Source organism: Capsicum annuum, unplaced genomic scaffold (genome assembly GCF_002878395.1).
Source record: "Capsicum annuum cultivar UCD-10X-F1 unplaced genomic scaffold, UCD10Xv1.1 ctg3269, whole genome shotgun sequence".
NCBI classification, from domain to species: Eukaryota; Viridiplantae; Streptophyta; class Magnoliopsida; order Solanales; family Solanaceae; genus Capsicum; species Capsicum annuum.
Window position 1 is genome coordinate 58,564 of NW_025839413.1, and position 17,235 is coordinate 75,798.

General features: G+C 39.3%; 1 pseudogene; it reads right to left on the reverse strand.

Moving 5' to 3' along the window:
* Positions 1 to 1,173: 1,173 nt before the first annotated feature.
* Positions 1,174 to 16,328, reverse strand: LOC107847216 (annotated as a pseudogene).
* Between the last annotated feature and the right edge of the window lie 907 nt (positions 16,329 to 17,235).

A 17,235-nucleotide genomic window follows, 5' to 3' on the forward strand; every position in this document is an offset into this window, starting at 1 on the left:
ACTTTTTATTTGTAACTCAACGATATAAATTTGTAACATTTTATATAATTTTTAATTTTTGTAATTCATTAATATGGAGTACACACGCAATGCTGTACATGAAATTGCAATCAAACCGTCATGGGCTTTTAATAAAGATCCATTTGAATATATTTTGTGTACACTTTTCAAATGATTGAACTATTCAATATCTAATTGTAAAGATTCAAAAGTAGTTATTCTCGAATCAACTCAATGTACAACATAATAAACTATACAAATGCTCTTCAGATTAACTTCTGCGAACAAACCCCAGAATCTCCGAGAAGAGTCAAAACCTCACCTTGTAAAGGTAATATTGAGCTGCAGAAAACCTAAAACACTTCATCCAAGCTTTTCGCCAATATTTACAAGTGCATCCTACACTTTTCTGCAAGGAAAGGGGCTGGCTATTACAAGTCTGAGACAATGGAAAACACAGGATGAGAAACATTATAAAACCTTAGTACATGTGTATAAATGGTTTGAAATGAAAACCAAATTGCACGGTGAGAATCAAAGTGAAGAACAACAAAACTGCTGTGAATTGTATTTCTGGATTCCTTTTCTACTCAACAAAGTTTGGTCCATTTTGCCTCCTCCACACATCATGGTGGATTAAGGTGTATTGTTGTCCGTCAATCCATATTTTCTCATTCATTCGAGTGCAACCAAAAGTTCAGTACATGATCAACAAACTCAAGTAGGATAATACCAAGTCTAATTCATTCAAAGTACTATTAGTTTGTACAGAAACTAATATAAGAAAAGAAAAGGCAGCTGGTGTACTAAAGCTCCTGCGATGTCCGGAGTTCGGGAAGGGGCCGGACCACTAGGGTCTATAGTACACAGCCTTGCCCTGGATTTCTGCAAGCCTTGCCCTGGATTTTTGCAAGAGACTGTGTCACAACCCGAGGCTACCCCCTTGTCGCAACGATGGTGCTTACGGTCACAAGTGACCACAAGCCAACCCATGAGCTGGTACCTGTTGTGAGCACTGAATAAAACTGATAACAAAAGAGTACGTCCAAAATTAACTGAAAATGCCATAAGATTTTAGATACTGTAAATAATACAGTTGATTCCACAAAACTGAAATATATGCAGAAATATTGAAACTAACTAGTAAAACTGACAAACTAACTGATTATCTAAAAATGCCTGAAAAGCCTCTAAGACTGACTGACTAGGGAGTTGATGGGACAAACCCCCAACTAACTCTGACTGACCATATAATTGGACTGCCAACTCAACTGAATAAAGATAAACTTGTCCTCCAATTATGAGGACTCACCACAACTGCTGATGCTGGCTAATTGATCCTGTTTAAGCTCGGTCGGAAAACTGAGCGTCCGAACCTATGATATAAGACATCATAGCACAAGAAATGAGTATACGATCAGTACTTTGAATGTACTAGTATATAGATGAGGTTAGGCTGAAATGCATGATTAACTGAACATAAAGTAATGACTGGCTGAATAATATGAGATAGCTGAAAAAACATGCATGAAAACTGAAATGCTAAAATTGAAAGACCAAGCATATAAAGTTTCTGAAATAATCTGTAAAGCTGAAATACTGAAATCTGATAACTGAATAACTGATAATCTGTATGCCTTGGTCAAGCAACCTGAACTGAATTCTGTACTGAATACTGAATTGAATTCTGTACTGAATACAGAACTGAGACTGTGGGAGGTATCATCTAACCGACATGTCCTATTCTAAGCCGATTGGGGTCAAACCTGTAACCCCAGTTGGAAGGGTGTCAGTACCATGCCACTAGTACTAACACTGGCTATGTGGATCCACTAAGCTACTGAAGTACTAGGGTATCAAGCCTAAACTGACGGGTGATCCCTGGGAGAATTCAATCCTAAACTGACAAGTGACCCATGGGAAGTGGTCAAGCCTAAACTGACGGGTAACTCCTTATAACCCATGATGGCTATGTGGTTCTAGAATACAGGGACTGCTACTAACGACTCCGCCTAACTGACGGGGAAGTCGTCGTCCTGCATTTTATCGATGCTAAATCCTACTCCCAACTGAAAAACACTGATTACTGAACTAAACTGAGCTTAACTGATCTAACAACTGAACATGATACTAACTGAATGACAAGGCTCATGGTTTATCTGAAACCATTCTGAAGATACTGAAAAAATAGGTAAACAACTAAGTTTCGGGTATTCATAACCCCCAGCACTGAATGGAAATAACAATAAGAAACTCATGAAAGCCATAAAACCATAATAAGGAATCATAGTTCAAAATTCAATCATTTAGACATTTGATCAAATACTTGATATTCATATACTTAAGCATTAAAGTGAGTGAAAATGTGGAAATAACATAATCGCAATACTGAAATCATGAATTCGAGATTAAACCCAAAGTTTCAATCATTCAAACATGTAAGGGCTGCTTTCAATGAAAATCACTTATAACCATCATGTATATTCGAAATTCATAAAAGCTTCATGGAAATAATTCATTATAAACATGCAATTTCATGATATAAAACATAAAATAGGTCCTTAGACCACATGGTGAAAGAAATCCATGGATGAACATCACACATACCTCACTCGACGATTTCGTGAAGAGTCTTGAGGATTTTCTTTTAAGCTTGAGCTTTAATCCTTTAATTCTATTGAATGGGCTAGGGTTTGTTCTAGAGAGAGGAATGACTTTATTTAAGAGGATTTGTGAAAACTAAGGTAACTAATGTTGCTAGGGGACCTAAATTTTATGTTACGGATGAGTTTGGGTGAGTGAAATTAACCCAAATGCCCTTAATGACGAGGATTTAAAAATTTGGAGGAGGCCACCTAACGCGGCCCGACCCCTGGCTGGGTCAAGTAACCAACGCGGTGCGACCTTGAGCCTTGGTAAACTATCTATTGCGGCGCGGCTCTATCGCGATGCCTCACTAATTAGAATATCCCATCATGGCCTAAACCTTGTCTAAAAGTTTTGAAACTTCCCCGAGACATATTTTTGACCTCTCTAAACATGAATCAACTTAGAAATCAACATTCCGAGGTCGGGAAGGCCAATCTAAAAATCGTCAAAGATTAGGGGTCTTGAAATGGCTAAGTCGTTAACACTTGGTGGAAATTTTCTTACTTTTGGACCTCTTTAACATGAAATAGTAAGCTGAATTGACCTAGGATCTTACGGGGTCTTATAATATCTTCCCCTTAGGCACATTCGTCCTCGAATGATACTGATTAAGCTAATAATACTGAGGAACTGAGATTACATACTGAACATGCATAGCTGAAAACATGATTACATAACTAAGCCTGAAGCATGATACATGACTGATCTGATTCGTGAATGTAATGATTATATGGCTGGAACTGAGAATGGAAAAGAGTTAATCTAAGAAAAATGTTACCTTAAGCTGAGTCTGAGTTTTTGGAGAAAAGATGAGGGTACTTGGTACGCATATCTTCTTCTGATTCCTAAGTGGCTCCCTCAACGGATTGATTCCGCCAAAGAACTTTAACCAAAGGAACTTCTTAGTCTGCAAAACTGACTATCTAGGATCTCTACTAGGATTTCTTCATAAGAAAGGATATCCTGCCCATCTGTAGCCTCCAACGGAATAACTACAGTTGAATCACCAATACACTTTTTCAACAAAGAAACATGGAACACTGGATGTACTGATGCCAAATTTGCAGCCAACTCAAGATCATAAGCTCCCTTTCCAAAATGACTCAAGATCCTATAAGGACCAACATATCGGGGACTAAGCTTCCCCTTACCAAATCTCTCCACTCCCTTCATGGGAGAGATTTTCAAATAGACTAAATCTCCAACTGCAAATTGGAGATCTCTCCTACGCACATCTGCATAGGATTTCTGACGGCTTTGGGCTGTCTTAAGCCTCTCCCTAATTAGCTAAACTTTCTCCATTGCATCAAATGTCAAATCTGGCCCTATCAAAGCAGTTTCACCTACCTCAAACCAACTAATAGAAAATCTACATCTCCTCTCATAAAGAGCCTCAAATAGAGCCATCTGAATACTAGAGTGATAACTTTTATTGTAAGCAAACTTGATCAATGGTAAGTGATCATCCCAACTACCCTTAAAGTCGATAACACATACTCTCAACATGTCCTCTAGAGTCTGAATGGTCCTCGCTGCTTGACCATCTATCTAAGGATGAAAAATGGTACTGAGATGGATTTGGGTACCGAGACCCTTCAGAAAATCTCTCCAAAAGTGAGAGGTAAATTGTGTACCTCTATCTGAAATTATGGACAATGGGACTCCATACAATCTAACCAACTCTCTAATATAAGCTTGGCATAATCCTCGGCTGAATAGAAAGTATGAACTGGCAAGAAATGAGCTGATTTGGTTATTCTGTCTACGATAACCCATATCGAATCATATTGACGACGCGAACGCGGCAACCCTTTCACAAAATCTATGTTCACCTCTTCCCACTTCCAAGTGGGGATGCTGAACTCCTGCATTGTGCCACTAGGCCTATGGTGCTCAACCTTAACCTGTTGACAGTTAGAGAGCTTAGCTACAAACTCTGCAATATCCCTCTTCATACCACTCCACCAATAGATTTCCCACAAATCACGGTTGATCTTAGTGGCTTCTAGGTGAATAGAGTAGCGCGCACCATGGACTTTTGAAAGGATTTCCTGCCTCAACCCATCAACCCCGGCACACACAGCCTACTCTGACATTGCAACACATCATCTCTTCCTTCGGAGAAAACCTCTACTTTCTGATCACTAACCGACTCCTTCAACTTAACCGAACTGGAATCCCTATCCTATTTCTCTTTTACTTCGGCAACTAATGAAGATTCTGAGCTATTCTGAACCCATACACTACCCTCAGCTGAATCGACCAAACAAACACCTAATCTAGCCAATTGAGGAACCTCTCGAACCAACTTCTTCTTATCATTCTCAACATGAGCAACACTACCCATAGATAACTTACTAAGGGCATCTACCACTACATTGGCCTTGCCCGAATGATACAATACACTCATATCATAATCCTTCAACAATTCTAACCACTTTCTCTGACAAAGATTCAAATCTTTTTGCGAGAACACATACTGTAAACTTTTATGATCCGAGAACACATCAACATAAACCCTATACAAATAATGCCTCCAAATTTTTAAGGCAAACACAATTGATGCTAACTCAAGATCATGGGTAGGGTAATTCTTTATATGGGCTTTAAGATGTCTAGGGGCATAGGCTATGGCCTTACCTATCTACATCAAAACACAACCCAAACCAATACTGAAAGCATCGCAGTAAACAACAAACCCATCTGAACCACCTAGTAAGGTCAAAATTGGAGTTGAGGTGAGTTGAGTCTTCAACTCCTGAAAATTTTTCTCGCAAGAAATTGACCACTAAAACTTAACTTTATTTTGAGTCAATCGAGACATAGGGAGGAAATAAACGAGAACCCTTCAACAAACCGTCTGTAATAGCCAGCAAAACCTAAGAAACTCTTTATATCTGACGGAGAGATGAGTCTAGGCCAGTTTTTCACAACTTCATTCTTTTGAGGGTCAACTCTAATGCCATCACCGAAAATAATATGGCCAAGGAAAGCTATTAATCTTATCCAAAATTCGCACTTACTAAATTTGGTGAATAACTGATGGGCTCTAAGATCCAGTAATACAATTCTGAGGTGGTCTACATGATCATTTTTCATTACGAGAATAGATAAGAATATCATCAATGAAGACTATGATGAACATATCCAGGTACTGCTTGAACACTCGATTTATCAAGTCCATGAAAGCTGCTGGGGAATTCGTTAGTCCAAAAGGCATAACTAGAAATTTGAAGTGGCCATACTGAGTTTTGAAAGCTATTTTCGAAATGTCACATTCTTTGACTCTGAGCTGATGATAGTCGGATTTAAGGTCTATCTTAGAAAAATAACTGGAACCCTGAATTTGATCAAACAAGTTATCAATTCTGGGAAGTGGATACTTATTATTGATGGTGACCTTGTTTAACTAATGGTAATTGATGCATTTTTTGAGAGAACCGTCTTTCTTATGCTCGAAAAGGACAGGAATGCCCCATAAAGAAATACCAAGCCTAATGAATCCCTTATCTAAGAGGTATTTCAACTGTTATTTCAACTTCCTAAGCACTGCTGGAGCTATTCTGTATAGTGGAATAGAGATAGGATGGGTATCTTGAAGAATGTCTATTTCGAAGTCAATTTTCCTTTCGGGAGAAACTCTGAAAAGATCTTCAGGGAAGACATCTGGAAATTACCTTACTACTAAAACTGAATTGAGACTGGGAGTCTTAGAATTAGTCTTTGACTCAAACAAGATGGTAAACACACCCCTTGGATATCATTTTTCTAGCTCTAAGGTGCGAAACAACCTGACCCCTAAGTACTGAAGTACTACCCCTCCATTCAATATTTGGTTTATTTGAAAACTGAAAATGAACAACTCTATTTCTACAATTAACAGAAGCATAGCATGAGTGGAGCCAATCCATTCTGAGAATGACATCAAAATTAGTGATCTCTAACTCCACAAGATCTACTGAAGTGACTTTCTAGGATATTCTGATCGGACAGTTCCTGTATACCTGCTTAGCTACAATAGATATGCCTACTATGGTAGACACTGAGAAGGGTTCTGCTAAAGCTTTGGGTCTGACACCTAAATAAACAGCTATTTAGGGGGTTACAAAAGAAAATAAAGCTCTGGGGTCTAATAAATCATACACATAAAGATGAGAGACTTGTAACGTACCCATAACCATATCAGGAGCGATTTCATGATCATGAAGAGACTGAAGTGCATACAACCTATTCTGACGCTGACTACTGGTGGCACTAGAAGTGGTACCCTGCTGAGTCGGGTGACCTGCTGGAGATGATGACTGATTAAACTGAACTTGTTGGCATAAATCTCCTCCACTCTGAGCAACTAATTGATATTCCTTGAACCTGTGGTCTGCCTGACCACATCCAAAACATACATCACTGCCAGCTCTACACACACCCTGAAAATTCCTACCATATTTCTATCAGAGAGGATTAATACGACCACTGCTCACACTACCCTGGGGTTTAGAGCCTAGCGGCCTATCCTGATTGTCATTCCTGAACTTTAGTACTAGTACACTAGCTGAAGATAGAGCTGGGGCTAACACCTTTTATTGGAAATGAGAACGGTTACCACCTTCTGACTTTGGTTGAGCAAAACTAAAGCTACCTGTTTTAGCTCTCTTGTTCTCCCTCTCTTTATCGCTAAACATCTTCTTCTCAATTTTTTGAGCATGGACCATAAGCCTAGATATGTCCATCTCCTTAATTATCATCACAATTCTACACTTCTTAACCACACTATCAGATACGCCAGACACGAACTTACTCATTCTAGATCGATTATCAGACACCTCATGAGGAGCATACCTCGCCAGTTAAGTAAACTTAAGCGAATAATCTTTCACACTCATATTGCCCTACTTCAAATTAATAATCTCCAGCTCCTTAGCTTTCCTCAACTCTAAGGGAAAGAATTTGTGTAAAAAAGCGGTAGCAAACTTCTCCCACTCTATAGGCCCTGCATCTGCGCTGCTATCCTCCTTTCACTGCTTAAACCAGGTGTGAGCTACATCCTGCAACTGGTAAGCAGCCAACTTCGTACTCTCACTAGATGTGACACCCATAATATCTATTACCTTCTGAACCATGTCAAGGAACTTCTATGGATCCTTATCAAACTTGGATCTGAAAAATTGAGGGGGATTCATTCGGGTGAAGTCCCGAATCCTAGTTGCAGTTGTGTTAGCCACTGGGTTAGCTAAGGCAGCAGCCTACTGATTATTCTAAGCTGCTACTGAGTGATCTAAGGTAGTGAATGTAGCTCTAAACATGAAATGATAGACGTGCTCATTCAGGGGATCTTTCTGAATAGGTGGAGGTGCAGGCTGATTCCCATTCCTTCTTTCATTATTATTTTTGGGAGGCATTTTCTATAATAAACTAAAGGTTGGATAAGAAAGAGAGTCACTGGGTTAGCTAGGGCAGCAGCCTACTGATTATTCTAAGCTGCTACTGAGTGAGCTAAGGTAGTGAATGCAGCTCTAAACATGGAATGATAGACGTGCTCATTCAGGGGATCTTTCTGAATAGGTGGACGTGCAGGCTGATTCCCATTCCTTCTTTCATTATTATTTTTGGGAGGCATTTTCTATAACAAACTAAAGGTTGGATAAGAAAGAGAGTCCAAATAGAGCTCATGCTCAATCGCACGACATAAATACTGAAAGAAGAGAAAATTTTCCTAAAAATGTCTTGTAGCCTTTTGTCCATGTCCATAAGTGTGGCGAGCTTCACACCCATGCACAAGACTCTACTTGACGTGACTTTTAGACTTTGTAGGACACTTTAAAACCTTAGGCTCTGATACTATGTTTTTTCACAACCCGATGCTACCACCTTTTCCAATAACAGTGCTTACGGTCACAAGTGACCACAAGCCAACCCATGAGCTAGTACCTGCTGTAAGCACTGAATAAAACTGATAACAAAAGAGTATGTGTGAAAATTAACTGAAAAATGCCATAAGGTTTTATATACTGTAAATAATAGAACTGATTCTATAAAATTAAAATATATGCGGAAATACTGAAATTAACTGGTAAAACTGACAAACTAACTGACTATCTGAAAATGTCTGAAAATCCTCTAAGATTGAATGACTGGGGAGTTGATGGGATAAACCCCCAACTAACTTTGACTGAATATATAACTGGACTGCTAACTCAACTGAATAAATATAAACGCATCCTCGAAGTATGAGGACTCACCACTGCTGCTGGTGCTGGCTAATTGATCCTGTCCAAGCTCAGTCGATAAACTGCGCGTCCAAACCTCTGGTACAAGACATCATAGTGCAAGAAATGAGTATACAATTAGTACTTTGAATGTACTAGTATATGAGATGAGATTAGGCTGAAATGCATGGTTAACTGAACAAAAAGAATTGACTAGCTGAATAATATGAGATAGCTGAGTAAACATGCACGAAAACTAAAATACTGAAAGTTCAAGACCAAACATATAAAGTTTCTGAAATAATCTGTAAAGATGAAATACTAAAATCTGATAACTGAATAACTGATAATCTGTATGCCTTGGTCAAGCCACCTGAACTAAATTCCGTACTGAATACTGACCTGAGACTGTGGGAGGTATCATCTAACCGACATGCCCTATTCTAAGCTAATTGGGGTCCAACCTGTAACCTTAGTTGGAAGGGTGTCAGTACCGTGCCATGGGTACAAACACTTGCTGTGTGGATTCACTAAGATACTGAAGTACTAGGGTATCAAGCCTAAACTGACGGGTGATCCCTGGGCGAAGTCAATCCTGAACTGACGGGTGACCCTGGAAGATAGTCAAGCCTAAACTGACGGGTGACTCCTCATAACACACACTGGCTACGTGGTTCCGGAATACAGGTACTGCTACTAACAACTTTTCCTAAATGACAGGGAAGCCGCCATCCTGCATTCGCTCGGTGCTAAATCCTACTCCCAACTGAAAGACACTGATTACTGAACTAAACTGAGCTTAACTGAGCCAACAACTGAACATGATACTAATTGAATGACAAGGCTCATGGTTTATCTGAAACCATTCTGAAGATACTAAAAAAATAGGTAAACAACTAAGTTTCAGGAATTCATAACCCTAGCACTGAATGGAAATAACAATAAGAAACTCATGAAAGCCGTAAAACCATGATAGGGAATCATAGTTCAAAATTCAATCATTTAGACATTTCATCAAACACTTGAAATTCATATACTTAAGCATGAAAGTGAGGAAAACATGTGGGAATAACATAATCGCAATGTTGGAACCATGAATTCAAGATTAAACCCAAAGTTTCCTTCATTCAAACGTGTAAGGGTAGCTTTTAGTGAAAATCACTTGTAACCATCATGTATATTCAAAATTCATAAAAACTTCATGGAAACAAATCATTATAAACATGCAAATTTCATGATTTAAAACATAAAATAGGTCCTTAGACTCCATGTTGAAAGAAAGTCATGGATGAACATGACACATACCTCACTCGACGATTTCGTGAAGAGTCTTGAGGATTTTCTTAAAGCTTGAGCTTGAATCCTTTGATTTTATTGAATGGGCTAAAGTTTGTTTTTGAGAGAGGAATGACTTTCTTTGAGAGGATTTGTGAATAATGAGGCAACTAATGCTCCTAGGGGACCTAAATTTCGTGTTATGGATGAGTTTGGGTGAGGGAAATTAATCCAAATGCCCTTAATGACAAGGATTTAAAAAGCTGGAGGAGGCCATCTAACACAGTGCGACCCCTGGCTGGGTCAAGCAGCCAACGCGGTGCGACCCTGAGCCTGGGTCAACTACCCATCGCGGTGCAGCTCCATCGCGATGCCTCACTGTTTAGAACATCCAAACATGGCCTAAACTTCGTCTAAAAGCTCTGAAACTTCCCCGAGACATACTTTTGACCTTCCTAAACATGAATCAACTTAAAAATCAACATTCCGAGGTCGGGAAGGCCAAACTAAAAATCTTCAAAGATTAGGGGTCTTGAAATGGCTGTCTTTAACACTTGGTGGAAATTTTCTTAACTCTTGGACTCCTTTAACATGAAACAGTGAGCTGAATTGAGCTAGGATCTTACGGGGTATTACAGACTGTTTCCGTAGCTTGAACCCATGACAACCTAATCACATGAGAACAACTTTACCAGGTACTCCGAGGCTCCCCTTCCACAGAAACTAATTTAAGAGACAGTTACTAAATACGTATGGTTCTTACAGACCTCCAGTCATCTCTTACATACAATGATACTGTTCCCACATTTTCGGTTCCAGGTTAGGGCCAGTACGAATATTTTCACAAATGTTAAACTATCTCCCTCTGATTAAGTAATTAAATAAACAGGCTAACCCTACATATAATAGGGCAATGCAAAAGCATCAGCAGAACTGCGACAACTTTGTGACTAGCAATGTTTACCGGTCCTAAAATTGCAAAGAAATTAAAGATGTGCTACAATTCAACACAGGCACATTAAAGGACTTGTAAGCAAAAGGAGGACAGTGAACCTGAAATAAAACTACAGGTTGCTTCCATGTCCTCTACCGTAAAAGCCTTGGCACTGTTTTTTTTGGAATCTTGCCTTCAAGTTTTAGCCTTCTATATGCTTCTCATATGTGACATGGCCTGATTGGTCCTGTATCTTTTCTCTCGGCCATCACCATTTTATCTGCAAAATGAATTGTAAAATGATTGAGCGTGATTACTTGGACAAAATCAAAGCAGTATAGGCCCTTCAACTTTCCTTAACTGAGAACATTTCCACCTTGAAACACTAGAGATTGGCACCCGTACCCTTTCTATTGACTAGACTCCCACGTAGTAAAAGCATTATTCAGGTATTAACATCTCTTCACTACATAATTAGACTGGAAATTGGTTTACATAGTTCACCATGGTTTACGAAACATTCACTCTATCAATCTTTTGACGAAGGGAGAGGAGAAGCAGGGAAGAGGGTAACAGAGAGTCAAAGACTACTAGGGAAAAAGGAACAGCAGTGGTTTGGCCAAAGGTGAGGTAGGAGAGTCGTTCTATTTTTCTAGTTTAAAAGTCCTTCTCATTTACCCTAGCTGTAGTGTCGAGCTTCCTAAACCAGTCAGACCCATCTAATACAATTTCAGACACGTTGACAGGTGCTAAATTAGCATGAGACTCTTCCATTACCATGTGATGTGCCAGTACATAGAAGACATTTTAAGCAAGACAAGACACATCAAATGCGATTTCACACACGTTGGCAGGTGCTTAATTAGCATTGGACTCTTCCATTACCATGTGATGTGTGAGTACGCAGAAGACATTTTAGTGCCATTCATTGTTACTTTAATGGGGTAAAGTGTTCCAAGTGAATTTTAACCACCGACATGCTTAGTAATGGACAGTATAAGGGATCTTAGGCTTTTAATTCGTAAATTGTTGCAAATTGATCAGAAACTGATGACAAAGTTTGGCAAAATATTTTGGAGCAGTGCACTTGAATATAAGAAAAGAAGCTAAATAAATTCATTCCAAAAACAATTCATACTCATTATGTCCAAATAAAAGATAAAAGGTTTGCTTCATCAATTATCTTGTATAAAGTTGATCTGTCTACGGACCTGTTTCAATACGCTCACCAACAAACATTTTTGCAATCCCAGACACCACAATTGTCATAGGAATAGATATCTTTGCGCTTCCCGTGATGCTGGTCAGCAACTGCAAGAGTCGCGACAGAAATTAAATTATGCATAACAAATTATCAGACCGGTAAAGTAAATGTCTCAATGGCCCTGAGGCTTGCACAAGGTCTTCACTTATTCATAAAAATTTGGCTTCATTCTCATATATCTGACAATTACATGTCTATTGAGAAAACAAATTCTAGCACTACATGTGTGTAATGAAAGACGAAAGACATTTCTTCAAATTTCATGTAACAAGGACATCTCAACGCAAACATATGATATCAATTCACTCATGGAAATGTATAAGATAGGACAAGTAAACATCTCAATGGCCACAAGGTCAAAACAAGAAAACAGAGATTACTCTAACCCCTTGTATTGTCAACAATTTGCTATCATGTTCTTGTTCTGACATTATGTTCTTACTGAATGACAACACTATTTGATTAAATGGGCTTAATGTTATGGGACAGAAGAAATCCAAGATAAAAACACCCTATTAACTCAAAACAAATCAAACCAAAACTAGCATGAGACAATTTCCAAATAAAAGTTTTCTCACAGAGGAGAGTAGGAGACTGGGAGAAAATTAATATTTCAAGAAATTTGTGAGCATCTCAAACACTAATCTGTTATCAATATTCCATTTCTTGAAAAGGCAGCCGAGTTCCCAAAGCTCCCACTATGTGCAGGGCCAAGGGTAATGCTGGACCAAATTGTTTAGAAAGCGAAATTAGCGGATCAGTTGCTAGTTAATGAAGTTCCGCCCATTTTCTCAGTGTAACCTTTTTTTGTCCAACTCCATTCCTCAGCTCAAGCAAACAAAAGGTGACGTGCACATGAATAAGGCAACAAACACACAGTCGAGCTACAGTTGTGGGGAAATCTTAGTAGCTCAATTAGTTGGCTACCTGAACTTTCACCTTGTATCATCTATTGTGCTTTGCATATGATCATACAGATCACAATCAGAGCATGCAAAAAAGGGAGGGGGGAAGATGATAAATCAGGAGGATCGCAAAACATCAGCGTTTCATGTTGGATTTCTGAAATCCAGATCTCCTAAAAGATTCATGTCTACTCATTTGTTCATCTGTAAATTGGGACAAGATGGACCTGAAAGAGAAGGTAAAAAATTGAACCTAATATTTATTGGGTGTGACAATAAATAATCAATTTATCCATCAAAACATTAATTGGACTGTGGTTGCTGTGGTGTCTGGTCACTTCCTCTGCAGGAGCTTGTAAGTAGATCTACATCTCAAATGAAAGCTAAATCTTTTAACGCAACAAGAGATGACACTCAGGTGAGGGCTACACAACCATCGGTTTTTCCTAGAGTGTTGCTTATTGTCTGGATAGGGTTAAACGAAACTGCATGTGAGACAACAACAGCATACCGAGTGGGGACTGGGGAGGATGGTAAGTACGCAACCTTACCCCTACCGTGAGAAGTTAAGAGTGACTATTTCCGCTAGACCCTCGGCTCAAGGAAAACAATTTTGGTGCATGTTGCCCAGCCCTTAAGAGGGACGTACTGTTGGCACAATGCGGCCACCATGTACAAGAGGATAATAGCAATAAATTTTTTTCAAATTCTCTAGTGGAAGTAGGAGATCCAGTTAACGAAAAAGGCTGGACTGCAGCAATTCAACAACAACAACAACAAACCGAATGAATTCCCACCAAGAGGGGTCTGGGGAGGGTAAAATGTACGCAGTCCATACCGCTACTTCCGAAAAAGTAGAGAGGCTGTTTCCGATAGACCACCGGCTCAAGATCAAGAATAGTTGACACGGTCATAGTAATACCTGAAGCAGAATAGATGGCATAACCGAGATAAGAAATGAGAAATAATACAAATAGAGCTAAGAGAGCCATGAAAATAAGAGCAATACGAAAGTAAAAAACAGTAAATAAGAATAATAAAAGGCCACCCCCTCGTAGTAGCATACACTAACGGCTCCTACCAGTAAGCACAGTCGTAAGCTTACTAAGCCGGCTACACCAGAGCTCCCTAACTACTAGCTATAACCCACACACGCATTAACCTTCTACCCTAATCCGCGACCTTCACACCTTCCTATCTAGAGTCATGTCCTCAGAATGCTGTAACAGTCCCATGTCTTGCCTAATCACTTCTCTCCAGTATTTCTTCGGCCTACCTCTACTCCTCATGAAACCATCCAAAGCTAGCCTCTCACACTTACGAACTAGGACATCCGTGCCCCTCCTCATCACATGCCCAAACCATCTAAGCCTTCCTTCCCGCATCTTTTCCTCCACCGAAGCCACTCCCACCTTCTCCCGGATAATCTCATTCCTAACTATATTTCCCCTAGTAAGTCCACACATCCAATGCAACATTCTCATTTCCGCTACTTCAATTTTTGGATGTGGGAGTTCTTGACCGTCCAACACTCCGCACCATACAGCATGGTCGGACGAACTGCCACTCTGTAGAACTTGCCTTTAAGCTTTAAGGGCAACTTCTTATCACACAGCACTCCCGAGGCGAGCCTCCACTTCATCCAACCTGCTCCAATACGTCAATCTCACCATTCCCCTGGATCATAGACCCAAGATACTTAAAACTATCCCTCCTACAAACATCCTGGGAATCCAACCTCACCACCACTCCATCCTCCTGCTTCGAGTCACTAAACTTGCATTCCAAATACTCCGTCTTGGACCTACTCAACCTAAACCCATTAGATTCGAGGGTTTTGCCTAGCAATTCAAGCATCTAAAATTCCTTCTATTACAACTGTTAATCATATTGGAGGTTCTTCTTTAGTTGTCCATGGCGTCTAAATCACAACCTTTGCTCCCCGTTGCTTCATAATTGTTTACTTCTTTTATGCTTTCACTTATTTGGAAGGAATGGAAAATAGATAGCGAGTTTGACAGCATACAGCTACAAGTACAAGATTTGTGAAGCAAAATGTCTACCTCCTTTATTGTAGTGTCACAGAAACACTATTATTACCAGGTCGAGAACTGCTGAGAATAAGAGGAAAATTATTTAAATTGGAGCTCACATAACAAGGAGGTGAAGAGGGTCTATCGGAAACAGTCTCTCTACCTTCACAAGGTAAGGGTAAAGTTGTGTACGCACCACCTTCCCAAGACCACACTTGTGGGATACACTAGGTATATTGTTGTTCGTAATAACAAGGGGGACCAGAATCAGTATTGACATCGCCACCTCGATGCACGTCAGGAAGAAAACCTGAACACAACAGGTATATATTTAACTGCAATGTACTATTTCCTTTTTATTGGTCTTGACAACTATATGGTTGTTGGCAAAAGTAATTATATGGTTTCTTCAATACTCCATATTTCCTCACTTAACAATGCTCATACAAAGTGTCAATTTATTTTTAACAGTTACTAATATTTCCTACTGGTATTTAACTAATTAACTGCCGTATATCAAGCATATCAAGCAAGATTCATTTTATCTGTTCATAGATCTCAATAAAAGCATCAACCTGCTGGTTAAAGATACATATTTTTTGAAAAATTTGATAAGAGCAGATATCCTGAGAGAACGCAACATACAGAAGCCACCACAGAACAGGATAATACCATACAATCTTGACAGTTGTCTGTGAATGGAATCCTTAAAACAAAAAGTGTTCGGGAAACTTGAAAACAAAAAATTGACAGAACTTACTGCATCTTCGCCAGTTTGTCAGGATCACTACTTGATGAGAGTTTTCCTAACTGCACGTCCATATTTTCTTCCTCTTCCTCCTTATCTTCCTCATTGGGCTTGGTAATTGGACCAGCAGTACCAACAACGACTGATGTACCTTTAGATGTTGAAGGTTGTTCACGAGAATCAGTATTGACATCGCCACCTCGATGCACATCAACACCAACTGCACCTTGATCTTGGCCTTCATTCTCTTCGGTGCCACCAGGGGATTCAGGGAGTGAGTCATCCGGCTCCTCAAAAGGATCCTTAGATCGCTTCATGGAATTCGCTGCACTAGAATGTGAGACTCACGTGAATACTTGAACTATAGACCATGCTTATCATCATCCAGTTTCATTGAGTTAATACCAACTTCCAACCAGTGTTATCAAAGGTGCGCTTAAGCAAGCGAGGATCAAAATGTGTTGAGCGCTTCTCCTCACTTAATATGCACTTCAGTGTCGTCATGAGTGTTCCAAGGTATACTTTTCCTTGCCAATGAACCTCTTTTGAAGAGGCCACACTATACAATTGATATTTCACTTTATCGTAATTTTTTTTCATTTTCTTTATTCATGTATTTGTCATTCATGCTTGAAATTATTAATCTTGGACTAAAGGTATATTTGTATATTTTCTCCCTTTACTCTTTTTTCATTAAAGCCCATGCTTTATTTGCGTTTTGCACTCAAATCCCCTACAGGTTAGAGCTTTTCACAAAATGGCCAGACTCTCAGCGGAACTGATGAAGCTCAGATTCTCCAGTCAAATGATCAATCGCAGGGATGAAGAACACTAAAGAAACATTGTTGCATTTTGCATTAGAAGTGACACCATCCATTACATTTCTCGATTAAGAAAAAAAAAAATTTGGAATAGTAAGCAAAAGAAGGTAGTCAACTAATCATGAGAAACAAAAGAAATACTGCACTATTTCAAGTGAGACCAAAAAGGTTAACCAGTTGCCTATTTTCCCTATTGGATTTTTGTTATATAACTGCAGTTGTTTCCCTGTTAGATTTTCATCGACGAAGCAATGGATTTAAATAACACTGAGTAAAATATCCTCTCTCTTCTTTTTCATAACCGAAAAAATCCTAAGGTGTTTGTGAAGGGGGCCTAGGAGTAACTGGTAAAGTTGTTGCCATGTGACCAGTAGGTCACAGGTTTAAGCCTTGGAAACAGCCT